General features: G+C 33.9%; 1 protein-coding gene and 1 long non-coding RNA gene across 4 annotated transcripts in view; one reads left to right on the top strand and one right to left on the bottom strand.

Moving 5' to 3' along the window:
• Positions 1-23,496, bottom strand: part of CALCRL (calcitonin receptor like receptor) — a 103,148-nt gene that overhangs the window by 78,972 nt on the left and 680 nt on the right. For 2 of the 3 annotated variants that reach the window (XM_046659689.1, XM_046659691.1), the window contains exon 2: positions 5,728-5,795. The exons of the other annotated variant lie outside the window; for it this stretch is intronic. The gene's annotated coding sequence lies outside the window, so the exon portion shown is untranslated. The remainder of the gene's footprint in view (positions 1-5,727; positions 5,796-23,496) is intronic. 3 annotated transcript variants of the gene reach the window in all.
• Positions 1-23,496, top strand: part of LOC124238582 (uncharacterized) — a 63,852-nt gene that overhangs the window by 21,500 nt on the left and 18,856 nt on the right. The window contains exon 2 of the long non-coding RNA XR_006888333.1: positions 256-318. This is a non-coding gene — a long non-coding RNA (uncharacterized LOC124238582). The remainder of the gene's footprint in view (positions 1-255; positions 319-23,496) is intronic.

Below are 23,496 nucleotides of genomic sequence, written 5' to 3' on the forward strand. Positions count from 1 at the left end.
GTCACCAAGTCTATTAGCCAGGATTATTGAATCATAGCTTTAGTTTCCTTTAAATCCAGGGTCTGTTTCTCATCAGGAGGCAAGCTTTAGATTCAGCATGTTAAAAGCTACAAGTATTGGTGTTGGGTTTTCCTTTGTCTTACATCTGCATCAGTCTGAGAAAGCAAAGAACTTTTAGCCACAGCAGGAACTTCCTGTAAAATATAGTAAATGACTGTGCTTTCCTCATATGCCACACCCTTTCTTTCTTCCTAGGTCCTAGATACTTCTCTACTACTCTGGGTAGAAATATGCTCACTTTCACAGGAATCAATAAATGTAAGTGTGTTATCATTTGTTTTTAATAACTAGTAGACCTATAAATAATACATCATTAAATGTATTAGCAGGATGTTATACAATAATGGAACAAGCCACAAGGTGGAAAGGCTTTCCCATCTGGCATATTGTGACTGATGGAGTAACATAGACAGAAAATTAGATAATCTCAGAAAGGTATAAATATGGACACTTTAGGAAGAACTAGCATATTTATAATTCTAATAGGTACAAATGAATTGTGGCATAGCCGGACTGATAATACACTTTGTCAAATTCATGCTAGGGTGTCCATGTTTTGGGAACAAGGAAGATTTTGTCAAAATTGATACGGTTCATAAAAAGATAATTAATTTGCTTTGAAAGAAGGCTCAAATAAGGCCTGGAAGAGGATGGAAGACAAATGAAACAATAGCAAAATATCTAAGTGAAACAAATTTTGTGTGTGTATAGGGAGGTGTTTTTTTTTTTCAATGTGGGGTTTTCCTACATAGGGGAAATCCACACCCCATTGTCTATCAGAATTCATCAGGAGTCTAGTGGACTCTGAGAATTGGTCTGAGGGGTCTGATTCTTAATCATAAGTATGAGTCTATCCCACTGAATAAGCTTTTCAAGTATGATAAAAACTCGAGATAAGTGCTGTCTGTTCACTGATTGCTTATTTTATGGGTCAATGCATCTTGGAAAAAGACTGTGGAATTTTCCCACATCTAATGACAACCTCTTATGGTTTTGCCAATGTATAATGTTTTTCATTATCAAAAATAGAACTTCATTATCAAAAATATGTGAGCTATTTGCTAATAATCATAAGTTACAAATATAAATTATTACACATAGAATTATAAGATTTAGTTGCAAAGGATCTTCTTAACCTTCTTATAATTTATTATCCTCAATAACAAAAGAGAAGCCCTTTTGCTATCTTCCAACCTATTGCTTGCAAAGCCTTATATTCATTTGCTTACTGATAGTACCAACAGCTCATTTCCCTGTGATACATGCAGTATCTAGTCACGTTACTTACTCCAGATTCAATTTATCCTCTTCTAATTAAGTCAAGTTAAGAACCTGAAGTTAATTGTTCTGGTTACAAATGCACTGTACAACGAAAGGTATGCTATAACTCATTATATGGTATAAGAAAACATTATACGCATATCTATTAATGAACTTATTTTAAGTGCATTCCTCATGGGGGAGGGAGTGCAAAGACGAATTGAACACGCCAATCCAGTGCAGTGTTCTTCTAACTTTTCTGTTGACACCATCTCTCAAATAATTTTGAAAAAACATCCATTTAAGTTGACAGGTCATTTGCAAAACATATGGCCGATTTTAAATGTTGACATTTTCAACATTTAACTGTTATATCATTTTTTTAAATGTTCTCAATGAAATATACGTGCAACAACAAGTTAATGCCTATCGCAGTCATTTATAAATAAATGAATGCACTTTTCTTGACAGTGGGAAAGTTTACTTCATTTCTTGGTCTCTTTGACATCATATTCTATTCCAGGATCCACCTTCCCCCGACACAATTTTATGCTACTGAAATATATCTTTATTTTTCAAATTCTTTTAATTGATCACCTGAAAGCCAGCAAAAAGCAAATAAAGAAAAAGAAGGGAGTAAACACAGAGTGGAGCCAGAAAGGGGGAGGGAGGGAGCTAGACCACTGAGAGAGTAGGTGACATTTTAAAAATCAAAATGTCGTGATGTCTTCCTTTTCCTTTGAAGAGTTTGCATGACTTCTATGCAAATCTCTTCTAATCATTTCATAGGAAATTTTAAGTGACATCTTCCTGCTCAAAATCTTCTATGCAAGAAAATATGTATCTAGGTCAAAATTTTATTTGAAAGAATTTCCTATTCAAGTGGTTGTCAATGAATGTTTTAAAAATTCCTTGATTGTATTACTGTTACAATTTTTATTAGAAATAATAATAATGATGATGATGTTGATAATAATAGTAGCTAATGCTTTGGAAGGCTTACTAAATTCCAAGCCCTGATCTAAGCACTACATATTTCTACAACTACTTGTCTCTATCAATTCATATACAGAGTGGTCCCCAAGTCTGGAAACATGATTGACATAGTGTAGATGATTTGCTCACTTATAATACATGAAAAAGTCATATTTAAGTTTTCAGACTTTATGATCACATTATTAAAAACATATAGGTAGGTACTATGTTTATCCCAGGTTTACCTATGAGGAAACTGAGGCACAAGTAGATTTATTAACTTCACCACGTGATTAAAAAGTGGTCACTTCAGGATTTGAACTAGGCACTTTGGCTCTAGAGTTTATACTCTAGATCAAAACATAATAAATTTATTACAAATTTTGATGCATAATTTTTAAACACAAAAAGTAAAATGTTTTTCTTTTTTTCTGGGGAAGACTGGAACTGAGCTAACATCTGTACTCATCTTCCTCTATTTTATATGTGGGATGCCTGCCACAGCGTGGCTCAACAAGCTGTGCCCAGGTCCGTACCCAGGATCCGAACCGGTGAGGTCAAGGCCACTGAACTGGAGCATGTGAACTTGACTGCTATGCCATGGGGCCAGCCCCCAAAACTAAAATTTTATTAGAAATATATCACTTAATGAGATGAAGAAAGAGGGGAGCTCATGTGTCTTTTTGAAGGCGGTTTGGCAAACATCAGTGTATCCATTGTCCCTCTCCCCTCTTTGATGGCCTAGGACATCATTACACCTTGCAGAAATGCTTTGTAGTAAGACTCAGAGGGTGAGAGAATGCTTGTGTGTATGCGTGTGTGTGTGTGAATAGAAGTGAAAGGAAGATTATGAAAGGAAAGGTAAAAAAGGAGAACTAGCTTGACACTGAGACTTTAGGAATTTTCTATGATAGATCAGTTTTAGGATGGAGTTCAAATGAAGGCTAAGGATCTAGAAATTGACTTCTATAAAACAGGTTGTTTCTGCCTAACCCTTAGGGGGTGTGCATGCCCCAGTTTGTAGATCACTGGTCCAAAGTGTTAGACATATTAAATGATGAATTCAATTCTACCAAAAATCAAAACGCATTGCATTTGAGAACCATTATGCTGGGCATTGTAGTCAGAAAAATGAGTAAGACCTAAATTGTAATTTAGTGTAAAGCAAATGTGAAAAGGAACAAATGATAAGTAAATACATTTATGAAAGTTTATAGAAATCCTGAAGTGACCACTTTTTAATCACTTAGGAGAGTTTAGTGATTTGCCTCATATCCCACAGCAGTGGGAGACGAGCTAAGACTAGGAGTGCCCTTTCCTGAGTCTCAGTTCTGTGCTTCTTTGATTGGGTTAAAATTAAAACACATATGGGTTGGCCTGGTGGCGCAGTGTTTAAGTTCTCATGTTCCACTTCAGCAGCCCGGGGCTCGTTGGCTAGGACCTCGGGTGTGGACCTACGCTCTGCTTGTCAAGCCATGCTGGGGCAGGCATCCCATGTATAAAGTAGAGGAAGATGGGCACAGATGTTAGCTCAGGGCCAGTTTTGCTCAGCAAAAAAGAGGAGGATTGGTGGCAGATGTTAGCTCTGGGCTAATCTTCCTCAAAAAAAAAATTCAAACCATGTATGAGTCAAAATAATATTTTTAAATAATATGATAGCAAACTGCAACTGATTCTCAGTTATATTTTTTAATCTCTCCAGGGACGATTTTTCAACTTCTTTCTTGGTGGAATTTAAATACATATCCACTTTAAACTGTACTTGTTAGAAACAAAATTTTAAAAATTACAGAAGGGGCAGTGAACTTCTCACAAAAAAATCTTACCATACTCCTGTGAGACCAACCTAATGAAGGGAAAGCAATTTAAATTTGGACCTTTCATTGACAAGCCACTTCCAGTTTATCTCCTTCAAACTGTCCAGTATATGTCAGGATTTATAAGTTGAAAGACACTTAGAAAAAATATTGTGTAATCCTCTTAATTTCCACGTGAAGATGACTGGCACACACAGATAGTGGAGGCCAAAATCAATTTTTGCTTAGTAGGTAAATTTTCTTCCACTTAATACTCTTTCTTATACGTCTTCATTAAGCAAAATTGAGGCCTTATAAAAATTGATCTGGCACCACTTCACATAAAACAGTTCAGGAAGAAAAATCCAGCTGTCAGGTATAAGTAGGCATTTTGAGCATTGTACTAAGGAACAGTGAGTCATATGAAATGTAATGTGCAAAGGAAGCTGACACATAAAAGGAGAGAAAAACAATGATGGCTTCCCAAAGACATGCTGTGGGACAAAGAATAATTATAGAGGGTCTATTTTTGGGTCTGGCAGAATGACTTGGGAATTTAAAAATCACAGCTTAAGTACAGGAGATGAAATTATGTCACTCAGCTTTGAATTAAAGATAAAATAATTTAGTAGGCTTTATTTTTCTTTAATGCTGTTATAGTTGATTAAGATGATCCATGATTGAATTGTGAAATACTTTGCAGTCTAAAAATAAATTAGGACAGGAAAGTTACTTTAGTTTTGTTGAGAAGGGGGCTGTGAGGTGTGATAACAATTGCATAATTAATATCTTATCTGACATGGTACTATAATGCCAAATATAAATAAGAGGGCGAATCCATCTGTAACAGTCATCTTTTTTGGACGCACCAATACCCCTAAAGCTTGTAATTAATGCCCAGGATTAAGATTGAAACTGCTTTGCCAGGAGTTTTAAAAATAGTATCTAGAGTGATTTTAACTTTTAAAACAGCTTGCTCCCTATTTTTCTGTTCCCTTCTTTATAAATAAGATATCCTCTCACGTTCCAACTATGGGGAAGTTTTACATCCATTTTTAGGAACATATCAGTCACTATTTAAATCAGAAAACAAAGAAGTCTACTGAAGAAAGGAATTTAGTTCAAATGAACAACATAGTGCTATTATTTTATAACATTAAACATAATTTGTTTTCTATATATGTGTGTATACATATATATATATCTAGTTATAACAATAGTTATAATATTTGCCACAGACATTATATGTGTGTGTGTGTGATGTTTTTGTGTTGGTGGCTAATGTTATTAAATTACTAATATTACTAAATCTGATAGAACCCATTCCAATTATTTAACATTTCTAGTCCTCTAGCCAAGGGAACAGAAACATGGGGGCTAAATCCACACTCAAACGTCCTAAGGAAATGACTTTGTAATTTTGACAGATGTCTATTAGTCCCTCTTTAATCAGTATTTTGTCGGATTATCTTTCAAAGTTCCCTTTATTCAGAAGTTAGTTGAAGTTAAACTGTATATTATTCTGTGAAATCTTTCTTATTATCATTAACATTTTCATATTATCCTTGACTTCTTTGGAAATCCAACACATTGCTTTCATTAGGTCATGAATGGTCTTTTGGAATGTATGCAATACCTGAAAGTAGGGCCATCCAAGGTTTTGACAGGTGGCAACACAAGTGGTTGGTGCATCATCGTAGGACCCTGGATGACAAGAGAACATTCCTGTGAATTTGGCAATATTATTAGTGGATAGTGGGCTTTTATAGAACTTAACTTAAAATTATATACTAGCGTGTTTCTTTGTTAAAATCATGAACATATGTATTTTAAATGCTGCATTTGAGAGGGAAGTTGGGAGAAGATGTATCAGGCACAATTAGATTGCCACCATGCTAACCTGGAAGTGATCAAGAACTTTGTTCCTGCCGTCTTATATCTTAAGCATGAGGATTTTAAGGGATACAAACATGGAGGATGGTACCTGTTGTTCAAGATCTTAGCACTAGGAAGAGGTGGACGCTCTGAAATGTTCAGCAGAAAGGTTGCTCCTGGTAGATAGGATGACTTGGCCAATGGTTCTGAGGAGGGAATAATGTGGCTGGTTTAAAGTACAGAAAGAGAGTCAACGTAATAAAGGTCGAGTGAATGAGGGGGAAAAAGTGATGTAGAACTTGCCAAGAGGGAGCCAGAGGCTAGACCATGTCAGCAATGAAATTTAACTCTCTTTAAACACAGGGCGTTACTAACTAGTGAGATTTGTCCACTGCTAAACAGACTTAATGTCTACAAACGTGCTTTACATGTATCTTCTCAGAATCAAACTAATGTTGAAAGCAAGATACAGCCATAATCTAGCACATTTCCCTTTGCATTTACACAGTATATGGACTTGTAGAACTTCAAAAATGTCAAATTTGCATTTGCAAACTATTTATCTTCATTAGCTTTTCTTGTGATTTGAGAGGCTTTTATTGAACTTACCCTTATGGATTATCAATTTGCTGCTACTTCTAAGAATAACATCTGAATTATTGCCAAGGATTTCTATAAAAGCAATAGGGATCTTATGTGAAAACTCAGAAGTATTAAGAACGCCTATGTTAAAAGCAATCTTTGCAATCAAATCTTTTGTGAATCAAAAAACATTTTTTAATTATTTTGTAAAATTGCTTTTTAAAATTTTACCTCTTCGTATATTTTAATCATTTATTATATGTTATCATAAATTGTCTAGTATATGTTGCTGTTAAGATTGGAGTCTGGTCACATTAAACAGAGGTGTATTTTTACATCAATAGAGACTCTGCATTTATTTAGAATCTGGATTTCGTACAAGCTATTTTGGAAAAAATAACTTGTCAGTCTCAGGCTTTACCAGCATACATATGGAATTCAGAAGGTTCAAAGTTGAAGTTTATTTTGAATATTTTCCCAACTTGCTAGAAAATACCACTAGAAATAGAAATGACCACAGAGTGTTATTTTTTCTGCATGGGTCTAGAAATTTTATTTTTCTTCCCAGCTGAAATTGTATGGAAGAATCTTTCTACCCTTTTGGTGATTTGGAATAAGCAGAAAATAAATATATCAATGATTACTTCTGGCTACCAGAAAATTTACTGATGAGTTAATTTTGGTTAGTAAATGTGTTGCACATATTAATAAAGTAATCTATATGTCAGTATGGTCTTACTTCCACTTTCCTCTGAAAAATATCAATATCTGTAGTACCAAAAAACAGATCACTATCCAAGAAAAGAGAATACAAATAAAATATTACAAAGCCTTAATAAAAACCATAGCGATACCTAGAAAAAACTCAAAAGAAAACCAATTTTGTTCAAGTAGCACCACCGGCTGAAGTGAGTACACAATGAAGTCAAAATTAACTAAACCTTAAAAACACAGAAAAGAGATACAGCAAATAAGAATAATAGAGAAAACTTCTTGATATAGTGTTGCCATAGTGAAGCACAACAATTAAGCCAAAAGAATAAAAGGCAAATCTAAGCATATTTATTAAGAGGAAATCAGAACCCTGAAGAAATATATTGGTTAAATTCAGCTGATGGATCTAAGGGCAATCAAGTGGTTTCCAAAATGAGGAATCCTGTGAAAGACACAAACTCCAATGCCTTCTGTGAGGTTTTTATATATCAGAAACAGTTTTATAACAGTAGAAAGAGAGATGCTACCTCTTTCAAGAGACTTGTAAGCTTCATAAATGATTTAAAATATTCAAAAAACTATAACAAGCACACATGTCATTATACACTTGTCCTAACTCATAAAATGCACAACGCCAAGAGTGAATCCTAACGTATTTTGGGTGATCATGATGTGTCAATGTAGGTTCATCGGTTGTAACAAATGTCCCACTCTAGTCAGGGATGTTGATAGTGGGGGAGGCTGTGCATGTGCGGAGAGAGCAGGTATATGGGAAATCTTTGTACCTTCCACTGAATTTTGCTGTGAACCTAAACCTGCTCTAAAAATAAAATCTGTTCAAAAAAAAAAAAGCACACAGACATCTGAATGGAATTATTTGTTTTCTTCCTCTCTATTTTAAAGGGGACGTGTATCTGATGGAGTTTTTAGATAAAGGGAAATGGAAAGTTAGGGATATGATTCGAGGCATTGTCAATCTGTGTTCTTATTCATTATAAGAAATGCTATTCATAGAGTCCCAGTTTTGAAAGCAATAAAACAATCTTTCCTGGACTACCTAATCAAAAATAGATGGTTAGTCCTTTTCTTAAATAATTATAAACAAAAGTGGCTCAACTGTAATTCCTCAACATCAAGCCACTGCTACCCAATTAGAAGCAAATGTTTCAGAGGAAAATTTTAATTCATTTTACATACAAATTTGCTGTGAGTCATAATTAGGGCAATGCAAATTAAAACCACAATGAAACACTATGTTACACCCACTAGACCGGGAAAAATTAAAAAGTTTGACAATACTACAAAGTATTGGATGTGATGTAATGGAAACCTCAGACGTTGTTGGTTGGTGGAGGGAGTATAAATTGGTACAGGCACTTTGATTGCTAGGATCCTGAAATCTCACTTGTAAATATATTCCCTAAAGAAACTCAGACACATGTGTACCAGGAGATATGTAAAAAAAAAAAAAATAAATTCGTTCATTTCTTCATTGTTTGTAATAGCAAAATGGTGGAAGCAATCCAGATGTCCCTCAGCAGGAGAAAGTATAAATACATTGTGATCCATTCTTGTTATGGAATACTGCAACAGTGAAAAGAAAAAACCACAGCTACACATGTTAACACTGATGCTTCTCCAAAACATAGCCCTGAACGAAAGAAGTAAGTCTCTGAAGACTGTATTCAGAACGATTTCACTTCCGTAAAAGCAAAAATTAAAACAACAAAACTAAATAATATATTGCTTAGAAATTCATATATATGTGATAAAAAAGTAAAGCAAGAGAATGACTGGTACAAATTTAGTTTAATGGCTTACTTTTGGGGACATGTATGTGACTTAATCAGGGAGGAACATGATGGACAAAATGGCTTCTAGATATACAGGTATTTATTTATATGCATAAGATTTTAAAAATTATAAAAAGTTTTTGTAGAACAGTATGCAGAGTATGATTCCTTTGAAATCATGGATTCGTTGTGAATCTATGGATCAAAATACATAAAAATGCAATGTGCTTCAAATAGGTCAGAGGGGTTGGGTGGGAAATGCAGCTGCCTCACACAGTACTGATCCAATTTGGAAGTTCACTTCCTTTTGTCAGAATATTGTTAAGATTAGACCTCTTTTAAGATTTTACAGTTAAATCATAGTCATATACACAATTTAAACACTTTGAACTTTACAAATATGATTTAGGTGTGTGAATTCTATTTGACTTTAGTTTACTTTCCTAGTTAAATGCAGGAAGTTTTGGAACACCAATGATGAACAACCCATGAATCAATGTATATGTGTGTCTGTGCGTGTGTGTGTGTGCACTTACCCCTGGGTCCAATGAAAGAGAAAAAGGTCAGTAAAGTTGTATGTATTTTGGAATTATTATCAAATTCCTAAGACTTTTAAGTTAGGATGATTCAGACAGGGAAAATCTGTCCCCCGAATCAGAAAACTAATAATTCTCAAAGCCAGAATTAGAAGGGAAAGTAATAATCTCTTGTTATTTATGTGTAGTTCACTGTGAATTTATACTTACTGCTTCATTATTTAGAAAGAGAATGACTTGATTTAAACATGTGCCTTGTTCACTCTTTTGTTATTGTAAATTTGAACCTTATGGTGTTGTTATGTCTTATGCTCACAATGTCCAGACTTCGGGAAAGAGAAAGCTGCTTTGAGGGCACACAGGGATCATTTAAACATCACCTCCCTCTGTGTGCTGAGCCACCCCAGACTGATTCCAGGAGGTCTGGAATGAGAAGAAGGACTTGCATTTTACCAAACAGCTTTGCTGCTTTAAATGTGGTGTGATTGATTAAAGTAGCCCAATTTCTGGGCTACCTTTTGAGAAATTGTCCTAGACAAAGACCTGTCAGTAGGTCAGATTCTACGAACCCTCCAGTCAAAGGGAGAGTCATTACCTTGAGCAATTGGGTCCAAGTGTTAGAAGATGACTAACACCCAGAAGGTAGTGTTTGCTTCTCACAACTTCTTCATAAACAATCTTCACCTCTTATCAGAAGAAATAACCCCTAGGCTTAACACTCACCTCCATTCCCCAAACAAAAGAGCAGACAAAGTTTTCCTATCTGAAATGTTAGACCAAGCAGCTGGAAGGCATTTGCATATCAACTTTGTGTGCATGGCCATGTATCCAAACTGTCTCCACATCTTAATTGATGCAGTTCAGTGCTGCATTTTTATTTCCTAACCTTTCTGGTGAATACAATATGTCTTATTGAACCAATTTATCTTTATCTTTTTATAGCCTTTCCTTTTATGTTCTTTCTCATTTCCTTTTTGTTCTGTTCACTCCCCTTTTCTCTCTCTGGTTTCTTTTACTTCCAAATGCCATTCTTCACTCTGGTTTTATATCAGTCTTTTACTCAGTAAGCAATAATTACTAAGATAAATACATTGTTACAGTCATATAGCTTTATTCTCTAGGTGAGAATTCTGAATCTTCTCTGTTCTCTGTTCTCCTGATTGGTCCTTAACTCCGTAATTGTTCCTTTCATTTCTAGTTTCATCAACTTCTGAGTAAATCTCCTAACATTTCACCTTGCCATTTACCAAGACACTGTCACCAGAGCTGTAACAAAATGCAGTGTCCTGATTTTACTCCAAGGGACAAAAGTTTAGGGTGTGTAAAATTTTTAAATTATATGTTTAAAAACATACAATTAAAAATGTGATACATGTAAACACAGAGAGCTCATCCACTCCTTTAGAAATAAATGAAGTGAGGACCTACTTAGTAAAAGAAATCAGTTAAAATAAGACCAATCAGACAATTGTTAACAACATTTGTTTGTGGGCAACAATATGAATTAAAAAATTGATTTAAGGTCATATTTCACGCTATAGACTAGCTAGTTATGTCTCTGGTGTTACTAGCAATCTCCTGGAATAGAGATCCTTAACATAATCAAGGTGATCTAGCATATTTCAGAGCTGAAGAACTACTAAAACAGATATGAGTTTTATTCTATACCCTTAAATCCACTATTCAATAGAGAGTCAATTGTAATAATTAGTGAAACTGTTATAAATTGACAGCAACTTTTTATACTTAATTTAGGATCAGACAGTTAGGCTTCAAAACATCTGTTTTCATCCTACAAGTAACGCCATATTAGAAAAGGCTCTCAAGAATATGTGGTGCCTCTGCAGAATCTGAATGAGAGGGAACAAATCTTTTGGCAACGCCTTTTTCTGAACAGGACTACTGGGAGTACCCACTTGTCACTGTAGGGACTGATACTAGCTTGAGAAAGTGTGAAGTGTCTCTGCTCAGTGTGACAAAGTGATCATTTGTGCATTCCAATTTAATTGCAAAGTATTTGAATTAAAAATTCTATCAAGGTTTTTATTCTGTAAAGTTTATTTTTAAGTGCCTTTTCCACCATTTCATCAAGCCCATCTAGATTAGAAATTGTCACTCTTTTGTCTTTTAAAAATTATTTTGTTCAGTTTTATTTTATTATTATTCTTGTCTATTTTAAGCTACTTGGTGGAAAATGGGTTGTAGAATATTGGGTTCTCATGCTATGTATAAATATACCAGAAATAAATTGAATGTAGACTAATTCTTAAAACAAAATACAGTTTTTGTAAGGACATTATTATCATTTGTGATTTCTAATAATAACTATTTGAAAGCATATTATTCAATAATGACCACATCAAATGAATTCAGAAAGTTCTGGAAGACTTAAAGAAAAAGGTATTTTACAATTTACTTTTTATGTTTTGAGCAATACTTCATTTAGGACAGAGAGTTGCTTAATCTAAACTAGTTTGTTGCTTACGGTTTAAAATCCATCAGTGTGTTAATATGTGGTGATAATACATTGAAGCAAAGTAAAATTACAACCTTGATGTATTTTATATGCCTATTTTCCCTGAAATCTCTGGATGTATTTTGAGGATTAGTCTTTTTCTCAAATGAAAATTGTTGTTTCCCTGAATGATACACATACCTCGGCTCAGAAGGAAAAATAACTCAATTGTGATATTTCTAGGTGAACGGACAATTAATATTCTGAGTCTCAAACACATGGAGAATTTAAAATAGAAAAGTATTGCTATAACTTGTGATTTGTGTCAATTCAGAAGACATATTTTATGAAAATCCATCATGAGGCTCTCAAACAAATCATGATTTTATTTAATGACAAATATATATTTCAATTTATAAAATAGTCCTTTGGCTTTTAAGTATGGAAAACTTGCAAGACTGTACGATGACGAAAGGCCATTGACAGTTGGCATTCTTTTTAGAATTATCTTTAAATATTTACGAATCAACAAATCAACACTTTAAAAAGCTTTATAAATTCCAGATTAACAAACGTAACACATCAATTATTATTGAGCAGATGTAGAATTTTTGGCAATTAAACAGTCCTTGTATTTAACCATATATGCTTTTTTAAAAGATTGATTTACTTTCTTTTGATTTCACTGCTAAGTTTTTCTTCTCCTTCTATAGCCTTAGTGCTATTGTCCAGAAAGGCAATAAGAATGGAGTAAGACTTTGTTGGGAAGCAACAGTTGGCAAGTCTGCCAGTTTCAACAAGAAATTCTGCCAATTTCAGGCATTCTTTGGCCAGTTGGGGAAATGCTCCAACATTTTGTGTTAAAATACTGAGCAACCTTCTCATTTACCCTAGTTTGAAAGGTCACTCTTCAGAATTCAGTGAAACCTGAACACTAAACACATTACAGAAATCATCTCTACTAATTTATTTCCCTTTACAGAAGTAGTGAAGGGATAAATATTAGGTCGATTTAAGAATAATAAAATGGTAATTACTTTCTGAATTTTTCTCTTTGGCAACGTGTCGTGGTTCTAACACCTTCAGAATCTCAGCTCCAGCATCTATTGCATAAAGACTGGTATAAAGAAACATATTCCTTCATTTAATCATTTATTAAGCAATTGTTAAGCACCAACCATAGGCAGGCACTTCTCTAGGTGCTCAAGACATGTTGTGAGACAAAACCAGGCAGAAGTGTTCTACTTGCAAGTTAGTAGTATGGACAGAAAGTAAACAATAATGTAGAAAATATGTAAATTATAGTGAGTGGTTTGCTGCAAAGTGAATGGCGTTACAGGAAAAAGCTAGGACAAACTAAAATAGATGAAGATGGGCAAGAGGGTTGTGGTAGTGTCAGTATAGGTTGATTTTAAATAGTGATTAGGTTAAGCCCTGTAGAAAAGTTTATATCTGAGCAAAGACTACAGGGAGGAAAGAGACCTAGCCATACGGATACCTGGGAGAAGAGCGTTCTGTGCTCATTAAAAGAAACCCACGGGTAACTTTTAATCCTCCTTTAGATAATGTGTTTACCTGCCTTTGAATTAGAGGTACTAGCAAGATATAAACTTGTCTGGAGGTGAAGGACTCAACAAAACGAAGCAATACTAACATCTGGAATCCAGGAACTATAGACCCACATATAAGGAAAATGAACACTTTTTTCATATTCAGGTGCTATAATGATGCATATGTGATGAAGAGTAGAGAAAAGGGGAGAGATAAACTTAGGAAGTTACTCGGTTAATTCACTCAAATAAGTATTCCTTCATTAATTTCTATTATCTTCTTATATCAATAAAGTAATACAATGCACAATGATCTTTGTTGCCTGTGACAAATTTGATTTAATTCCAAAGAGCTATTCAAATTGGAATGGATATACTGTGCTAGCTCTTCAGATAGAAAAGCTTATACATTGTATTTGCAGACTGTTTCCCTTCCACGTTTATAACATTATGCAATTATGTCTGGAAGAAAAACATAGACCAGGATGTGGGGCAACCCTTGAAGTCTAAACGATTTTGAGTAATTAGGAGCAGAATGTTGTCTAAATGTAAAAGTCTAACTTTTTTTTGTTAAGTACGTGCTCTTTCAGGACCTACAGCATAGTTAGACTTAATGAAACCCTCTGAGCACACACTGAGCTGGAGTCTCTTATTTCTAAGTTAGGAACCCATGAACTAGATTTATTTAGCTTATTGAGGTCTCCACCTTCAGAAACTACACGTAACATTAAAAGTTTTGAGCATATAGTCTTTTATGGTATGCACACTAGTAGAATTGAGATAGCTGAGAACTTGTAAGCTTAAATATGCAGTCCTTTATGATACTGGAGTGGTGACAGTTGAGAACTTAGTGAACAAACAGCTTTCAGGGTTAATCTGAAAAATTACACAGTTAGTGGATTTTTAAAGGATGTTTGAGTGATACTAAAAAAGCCCTCTTTGTTAATTTTGGTGTATTTATTTTGAAGGAAGTAGGCAGGAATATGGCTCACAAAATATGGACATATATTAATTTTATGATCAAAAAGACTGAGTAAGTCTCTTGGAATAATTTTTGAACTGATAACATGGAACACGGCACAGGAAATCCTTTTGGAAAATGTATAATTAAGGAAGTTAACTCATGTGAGGAACTCAATTAATTAAAGTATTAAACAACATTTAGGAAAGCCATTTTATGGGTTTCACCCTTCAGTTTGTTCCCGACCTTAATACTTGTTCATATCTCATTGGAAGGCCTTCCTGTTCAAATTAATGAAACCAAACATTCTTCAAAGTTTTATTCTTAAGAATATCATTTTCTTTAACCACATTCTTTTTGTCTTAAAAAGGAACAATTTCTGATACACAACCATGACCTTTGTGATGGATTTAGATGCAAGGAAATATTTCTGTTAAAGTATGAAATGTCAGAATTAGAAGCAGTTGAAAAGATGCTTTAGAATATCTTAACCAAAGCACATACAATTCAGTAGAATCCATTAGATTGTTCTTCACTTCAGGTGGGGTTTTATTTTTTTTTGATGTTTCATCTGTAATCCAAGGTTTCCTAAATATCATAAATATATACAGAAAATATCTGATTTATCAGGTTTTGTCATTTTAGAAAACACTCTAGTTACGGAATTCAGTCTTGATCTTGTGACAAGACAAAAAATAGAGTATCGGCCAGCAGCACAGATCAAGAGTTCATGCTTTAATCAGCACCGTCTTACACTGAACTGAGGTGGAGCTGATGTTGTCCAGAGCCCGGGTCCTGTCTTGCTTACCTTTGACCTCTAGCATGGAGCCTGGCACATTGTGAGCACTTGCTAAACCGAGGATCATGATGTTTAACCCTAGCACCCCCTAACAGCAAGAATGGCACAGTTATATGAGTTAAAACACAGCTGTTCTCTGACAGGATGAAATTCTGTTGTGAACAGAAATTTCCCCATTTAAATTATACTGTAATGAGAACACATTTTAGTTTGCTAAGAATAAGAGCAATTCTGGAAGGTCCTATGTGGATCATGTAGAGGAAAACATGCTACCTTTCTTTTTGAAGTGTAGAAGTCTTATAGCCTTTTATATTTCTTTACCCTCCTCTATTTACAATATAATTATTTTAAACATTTACTCTACATTCATTTAGAACCACATCAGACTGCCCATCTCCAAAAAAAAGCCCTGAACAACTGGAGAATATATACCATGCTATGGTTGGATGACTAAACATTATTAAGTTGTCTATCCTTATAAATGTAACTGGTGAGTTCACTGCAATTCCAATGATCATTCCTGTAGGAACGTTTGAAGAATTCCCAAGTCTAAAAGCCTATATAATTGGGGGAAGAAAAAGAGCAAATATGTATGAATCCCCCTCCTAGCTGTGATGGTTAATTTTATGGGTTAACTTGGCTAGGCCTAAGGTGCACAGTTGTTTGATCAAACACTGGTCTAGATGTTGCTGTGAAGGTATTTTGTAGATGTGATTGACATCTACCATCCGTTGACTTTAAGGAAATTGATTACCCTCAGTAATGTGTGTGAGCCTCATCGAATCAATTGAACGCTTTAAGAGCAAACACTGAAGTTTCCCAAAGAAGAAGGAATTCTTCTTGAAGATTTTTTTTTTTCCATGCTGCTGGACACCTGAGGCCAGAAAGTAGCTCCTGGGCATTTGCTTTGGAGGAACCTGAGGATTAGGTAGGTGCAGGTGAAGGAACTTAGTGGACGGAGAGCGGTGCAGAAAGGAAGATGGGAAATTAACAGTTGCAGATTCTAGCTACTATGTTGCTTCCCCCCCCCCCCCCCCCCCCCCCCCGCCCTGGAGCCCTGCAGTATTGCCCTCTGGTTGATGGAAATAATCTTATAGGCCATTTGTTTCTGATGTCCATGTCTGTTTTTTGAGTGCTCAGATACTTATAAGCTGAGGTGGCTGAAAAATATACACATATAATTTACCTCATTCTAAAAAAATAATTATTTGAATTAATTAGCATAGGTTCATAAATAAGAGTCTAAGAACTCTTAATGGATCCATCAAAAAGGAAGATCCCATGAAACTCACGCAACTCTATGCAAATGAGAGGCCTTATGAATACAGATGAGTTTACTTTGTCTGGGAGAGAGAGTTTATAGTTTTCATGGCATTCTCAATGTGGGCTATAATTACTAAAATATTAAAAAACAAGTTTTTAGAATAAATTATCTTAAACCAAAACCTAAATGAGTGTTTACCATCCTATTGCACAGGTACTCTTTCATCATGTTTTTGAAATATAATATATAAGAAAATATGTGTCTACCATTAGGCAGTAGTAAGAAGTCCCTGTAATAAAGACATTTTTACAAAAACAAAATAAGCACCAAAAACTTGGAGCCCTACAAATTGAGTTTAATCTGGTCATTCTTAATGTTCTTTTAATTTTGAGCTTCTGCAGCTGTTATACTAGTCAAAACTAAAAATTTCCTGGTGAACATCTAAATTTGTCTCTAATGTACTAAATTCCACAAAATCCATGCAAGCAACAACAATAAATTTACTTTTATTATCTTGTGTTAGAAGAGATTGAGTTTAAATTTGGTGGATCGTTGTCCTCATTCAACTTTGTGCATAATCAGTAATAAGAGGGCTAATAGTAGGTAATACACAATAGCACAACAAAATAGGATTTGGAGTCACAATGGACGTAAGTTCAAGTTGAAGATTTGTCAATGATGATTGACTTTGGACTCACCACGTACTTCATTGAGCTTAATGTGTAAAAAAAAGAAAAAGCAATAATTTCTTTTTAATATACCTTTATAAACTGTTAGTATGAGACACTTTTTAAGTGCTCAAGTTCTATAGAAATGGTGATTAATATCAGTTTTCTTAGATTCTGGCATATATCATATATGGCAAAAGTGTGAACAGTCTAAAAGTTGTGGTCACAAACCACACACATCCCTGTCTGTGAAGAGGTTGTATTCTGTCTGTGTGTTGACTGGAATGAGCTTTTGTGTGGAAGCAAGTTATGTCCTCAGTCCTGTTCACAGAAGATTTATGATGAGCACTAACATTGTTGGAGACCTACTAAGTGCCAAGTGCTGTGCTAAACATTTTCTATGTATTGTTTCCTGGATTCCTCACCAAACCCTGTAAAGCAGTATTATTGACACTTCCATTTTGTTGATGAGAAAGGGGAACTAAGAAATGGTGAATTTGGGGTTCATGTGCCAATGATCTGAAGCCAAAGTCCATTAAGCTGCACCACTGCAATATAGCTCATATTTTAACTGTGGTATATTAGGGTTTTTTTTCTTTTCATTTTTTGCAATTGATAAGAAGGAAGTGGGAAACAAAAGCATGATTTTTAAAAAAATTCCTGCTGATCACACAAACTCACAGACTAACCTGGGAACCTAAGATTATTTACTCTGTCATTGTTTCAGTAGAATGACGCATTCTATGCTTTAACCTAAGGTTCTGGGAATAGCATCCATTGGCTCTAGGGAGGACGAGGTACCAGGAACCAATTGGAAAGGGAAGCAGACTTGTTGAGAGTATGAGGTCTGGAGCCAGCTGGCCAGGATTCAAGTCCTGGCTTTGCCATTTGATAGCTATGTGACCTTGGGCAAATTTACTCAAGAGCTCTGTGCCTTGGTTTTGGAGTTTCTTATCTGCAAACAAAGATACTAATAATATTTCCTAGGGTTTTTGGGAAGATTAAATGAGTTTATACATGAGTAATTAATATTGTACATGGCACATGGTGAACTCTCAAAGAAATTAGCTAAATAATCTCGGCAGCAGCAAACCATTTATTAAAAGAAGTTCTCTTGGGGCTGGCCTGGTGGCATAGTGGTTAAGTTCGCATGCTTGCTTTGGCAGCCCAGGGTTTGCAGGTTCAGATCCCAGGTGCAGACCTACACACTGCCCATCGAGCCATGCTGTGGTGGTTTCCCACACACAACATAGAGGAAGGTTGGCAGAGATGTCAGCCCAGCAACAATCTTCCTCACCAAATAAATAACTAAAAGTGGTTCTCTTGTATGAGTGCAGTGTGGAAAGATGAGCCCACTGCTAACTTCTGGAGGGAGAGCTGCTGTAGGAAGGCAGACTCTCCTGTTTGAGGCAAAAAGAAGTTTTTGTCCCTCAGGGATATTAGGATATATGTGTCCAATAGCGCATCCTTCCTCTAAAACTGTCAAGGACCAGAGGGTAAAGCTGACAATAAATATATACATCTACGCGAATAAACCTGACAAGTTCCAGGATATTTTAGTTAATTAACTGGGACTTAATGAAATTGTGTTGAACACTTTTAAAATGTAGCAATGTCTTTACTACACATGACATGAATGCTGTCTAATTGTACTCCATTCCAGGCAGTTGCTTCAAACCACCATTATACCTAAATTTCTAAAACACAAATGCATAAGTTATATTTTTTTGCCTTAGCTAATAGATTATATCGGCATTTTTTTTTAAAAAGTTTTAAATCCAAATTATTGACAACAAATTTTTAGAGAAAACATGTGTAGATTGATTAATAACATTTCAGCGTTACTCTAATATTAGGTTTCCATTATCTAAGTAAAAACAAGTCTCCTATTTCTGCCTCACATTTGAAAATAACTACAGAATTAAGGGAAAAAAATCATGGTTTTGTGTTGATGACATTCTTTTCCCATAGTTTTAATTCTCCTTATTTTTGTTATAACTTTATTCTTTTCTAGTACTTACCAAAGTTTCAATTTTTTCTTCAAATTATCCTTGGAAGGCAGATAAAACTGAGATTTACACACAAAATATCTGCATAACAATTGGTCTCAGGTTCATTAGTGGGCATGGGTTCAAATTAATATTCATTTGTAAAATTTGTGAAATCAGTACTTGGAGATAAGACAAGTTTATCTTAGTTTTGGTTGATAAAACCTAGACCATGTGCTCATGAATATGCTGATAATCCTCCCCATGAATAAGCTGTAAGGAGAGGGGCACTCTGGTAAACCAGCTGGTTACTATTTCATTCTATCACTGCTATTGAATACACGACATGGAATGGTCAGGAGTCTCTATGGTTTTATGAGAAACACAACTGAGCTCAGGTTAACCTAAACCTGAATAGAGAAATACCAACAGATTTATACAAAAGTTTATGCCACCTTACCATTTTTCAAGTTATGTTCCAAGTTAAAGGAAATAAAATTTCTCTGAAAATTGGGCTCCATCCAATAACCTCAATAAAGTATAGAGCTCCAGCCTCAATACCATAGGGATGGTATTTATTTATGTAGATTTATGTTGGGTTGAGTTGAGATTTCTGTTCTTTTAATTGGTGGTAAGGTAGGAAACATATCATACATTTAATTAAAACCATGAAGCAATAATAAGATAAGCCTTCCTTTACATTTTAAAAATAAATACACTATTTTGACCATTTTTGCAAACAATAATATTAATGTGTTAGTTTTGCATAATACTATCTCTTTTAAGTTAACGAACTAGTTTAAAGGGAAAAAAGGAACAAAATATGATCTAGGAAAATATTTGCAACTTATCATCTGATAATAATACTAGTAACCTAATAAACATAGACCCTAATTCAGTTCACAGCCAGAGATTCTATTTTATTTTCTAATAATAATAAGTAAGACTTCTATTACGTCTTTAAAAATTAAATTCACTTCTTTGTTTTTTGTAAAATAACATTAAATTAAAAAACTAATTTGATTTTAAGATTACTCAAATATGGGAAAATTCAGATTATTTGATCTAATCTGATTTAATGAACAATATTATAATCCTAATTAGACATGAAAAAACAATAATCTGGATTTATTGAGGACTTTTCTGTTTAAATTGGAATGGCAATAGAATGTATAAAAATATATTTTCTATTATTTAAATGGGTTTTGTTGATTTAATTATCACATATCTAATCACGTGTTCTCTTTTCCTGAATCACACTAGACCAATATTTATATTCCAAATTTTACAAGTAAATGTATTCTACCTATTATTTCTTCAATTTTGCACTAATGAAGACTATTTACCTTCAAAATTATAAACCGATTTATAAGTAGGTGAACTAAAATTAAGGTGTGAAAACTATCCAGATACTTTGATTGCATAACTCCTATTCTTAAAAGAATTTGGGCAGAAATGGTTGTCTATGTGAATAAATGGGAAAGATATTGAGATATCTGTTTGGTACACAGACCTGATCTCGTGTTTCTGGTCAATTTTTATTTTCCACCTAAATGCATCAAAACGTTTTCTGATATTAAATGAGAGGATTTCTTGAAATAATAGTGCAGCATGCTAGAAGTACTTTGGTAGAAAAAGAGATCTTTCCTGAGAAATTATAAACATTTATAGTTCACACATGGACTTCAAAACCAGACACAGACAAATGTTTTAAATAGCTGTGCACTGATTTTCCATCTTAAGTGTCTTCCCTGATCGTCTGATTGAGACAAGAACTGAGGTGCTTCAAACTTGACTCTCTGAGTGTCTTTCATTAACACCATTGGAATGATACAGCTTATGTTTATGGGTTAAAAGCTTCTCTGAATCCTAAACAGAGATAAGGAAGAAAGCCAATTTTGACTTGAAATAATGTTCTTTGAATATATTTGTTTTCTGAAAAGTTGACACCATAATCATATCTCCAAAAACAGAATTATTTTTTCAAGCTGCATTCAAAGTCATACCTAAGAGTATGAAATGTTTCGTTTAGTGAATGCATATTTTGACCCTTTAAAAATCATTTTGTTCATTTATCTATAAAAGTTTCTAAGGCAGTTCTTAAAAATTAAGTTAATATCAAATTTTAACCATGGAGATAAAAATTAAAAGCAAAATATTGTTACAATGGTTACACAATGATCTAAGTTAGAAATATCTAATACTATTAACTGAAGTCTGATTAGTTTTTACGTGTTTTTCAAAGAATTTTTCCACATTAACATAAAGCATATAAGGTAATCTTTTTTGTCTTAATATTATTTTGAAATTTTTATTGAAATAAACTTCTGTTATGTCTCAAATAATGCTAAAATATCTACCAGTGAATGTGAATATTCTCATCAATATGTTAGGGTATTGACTCCCTTTAAACCTGTTTGTATCCTGGGCATCATTGGTGAGTAAAGGACATACACCTTGAACGAGTATGTAACATAATTTTTAAAATTTCAGACCGAGTTCTAATTTATTTTTATTTTTCTGTTATTCCAAGTTTTTCAAAGTGAATGAGTAATTTTATATATTACAAAAATTTACATATTTTAACTAATCAAATAATATTTTGGCATACGCTAAGCTATAGTAGGAAAAAAAGACAGTGTAGCAATAACCAAAAGCATATTTCTTAAAGACAACTGAATAGTACAGGTATAACATATTTCAGCTCACATTATTCATATAATTTCTCAACTCTGTGCTTCATTTTACATATTTAGAATTGGCCTTAGACTCTGTGCAATAATTTTATGATCCTATAGGGTACTATCATCCAGAAAAAAAATGAATTCTTTGTGACTGAAAGCATGCATTGATACTCTGATATTCTCTTATCATTAAAGAAAGCAAACTTTAAAATATGAATTCTTATTTCAAGCTTTCAATTATTTTCTCAAATAATGTCTTTGCCTAATGACCCTCAATATTCATTGCCTACTGTTTTTAACAGTATTTTTTTGAAAAATAAAGATTATAAGCCATACTATTAGTACAGTTACAAAAATTTAATTAAATTATGCAATAAAATTATGTTTTTTGGGCGAGCAATTAAATAAAACTTAGAGAAGTTTGGGGAGTTCCTTATTATAAAGTATGATATTAACTTGATATTAGTATCATACCTCCTTCTAAAGAATAATCTCAATTAAAAATTATGCTATTTTAATTTTTGTTACTAACCCATGGCATTGGGTTAGGCATTTAATGTGTTCTTTCCATTTCCTCCTCTCATGATCTAATGACTATTTACAAAGTCATATTCTAAAAACACTTTTTCCATTTCTACACGTGTCAGGGAACTCAATACAATTAATGATTGAAAGGAGATAGGAAATCAGCTACAATATTTTTAAATCAGATTTAATTGAAGTTTTCATTATTTGGAGAAATTTGTGGAAAAACTGAGTAGAAAATTATGAAGGAGTTACTCAGAATGAGTTTGTAGTCCACTGCTAACGTGCCGGATTATGGGTGATTAAGCACAGGATTTCTCCGTTGAAGGACATTTTGCAGAGTATAATTTCATTTAGGTATGAAAATACATGTAAATTATGTCAAACCATATACTTGAACACAAATCTGACATCCAACTTTTTCTTGGCAACAAATTTGTGATATCGCTATACCAACAACTTATTAAAGAGACACTAGTTTCTTAAATTGCCCAGGACAGTCTGTACTGTTGAAAGAAGCATTAACAGATGTTTCATCTCAACATTTCAGTAAGTTTTATTCTGGAAATTCTTTTTTTTTTTTTAAATACCCACTTTAATTTCTCTGTTTAATAATTTGATATAATTATTTGGGAAAACTGTTAGTTTTCTTTATCCACAATTATCTCAATATCACACCCTCCCCCCAAAGCTTGCAGAGGGATACCAGACAAATTGAAGTAACACATTCTATTAGCTAAAGATTTTTGAAGTTAGAGTTAATATAGAAATCTGAACATTTTCTCACCCCTAGCTGTTTTTTTCCCTTTGTAGCCCACCCCATGATCCGATGCAGCGGAAACAGTTCAGAGTTAGCAAAAGAGAGATTTAAACACATCTGGCAACAACAAACAATGAAAATTCCATTAGTTCAATAGTTAGAGATGTGTGTATAAATAGAGGTGAAATGCAAATAGAAGGCAAATATAACAAATCCAAGTGATTACTTTTCTTTTAATTCTCCATTGTGTT

This window comes from Equus quagga, chromosome 4 (genome assembly GCF_021613505.1).
Source record: "Equus quagga isolate Etosha38 chromosome 4, UCLA_HA_Equagga_1.0, whole genome shotgun sequence".
NCBI lineage: Eukaryota > Metazoa > Chordata > Mammalia > Perissodactyla > Equidae > Equus > Equus quagga.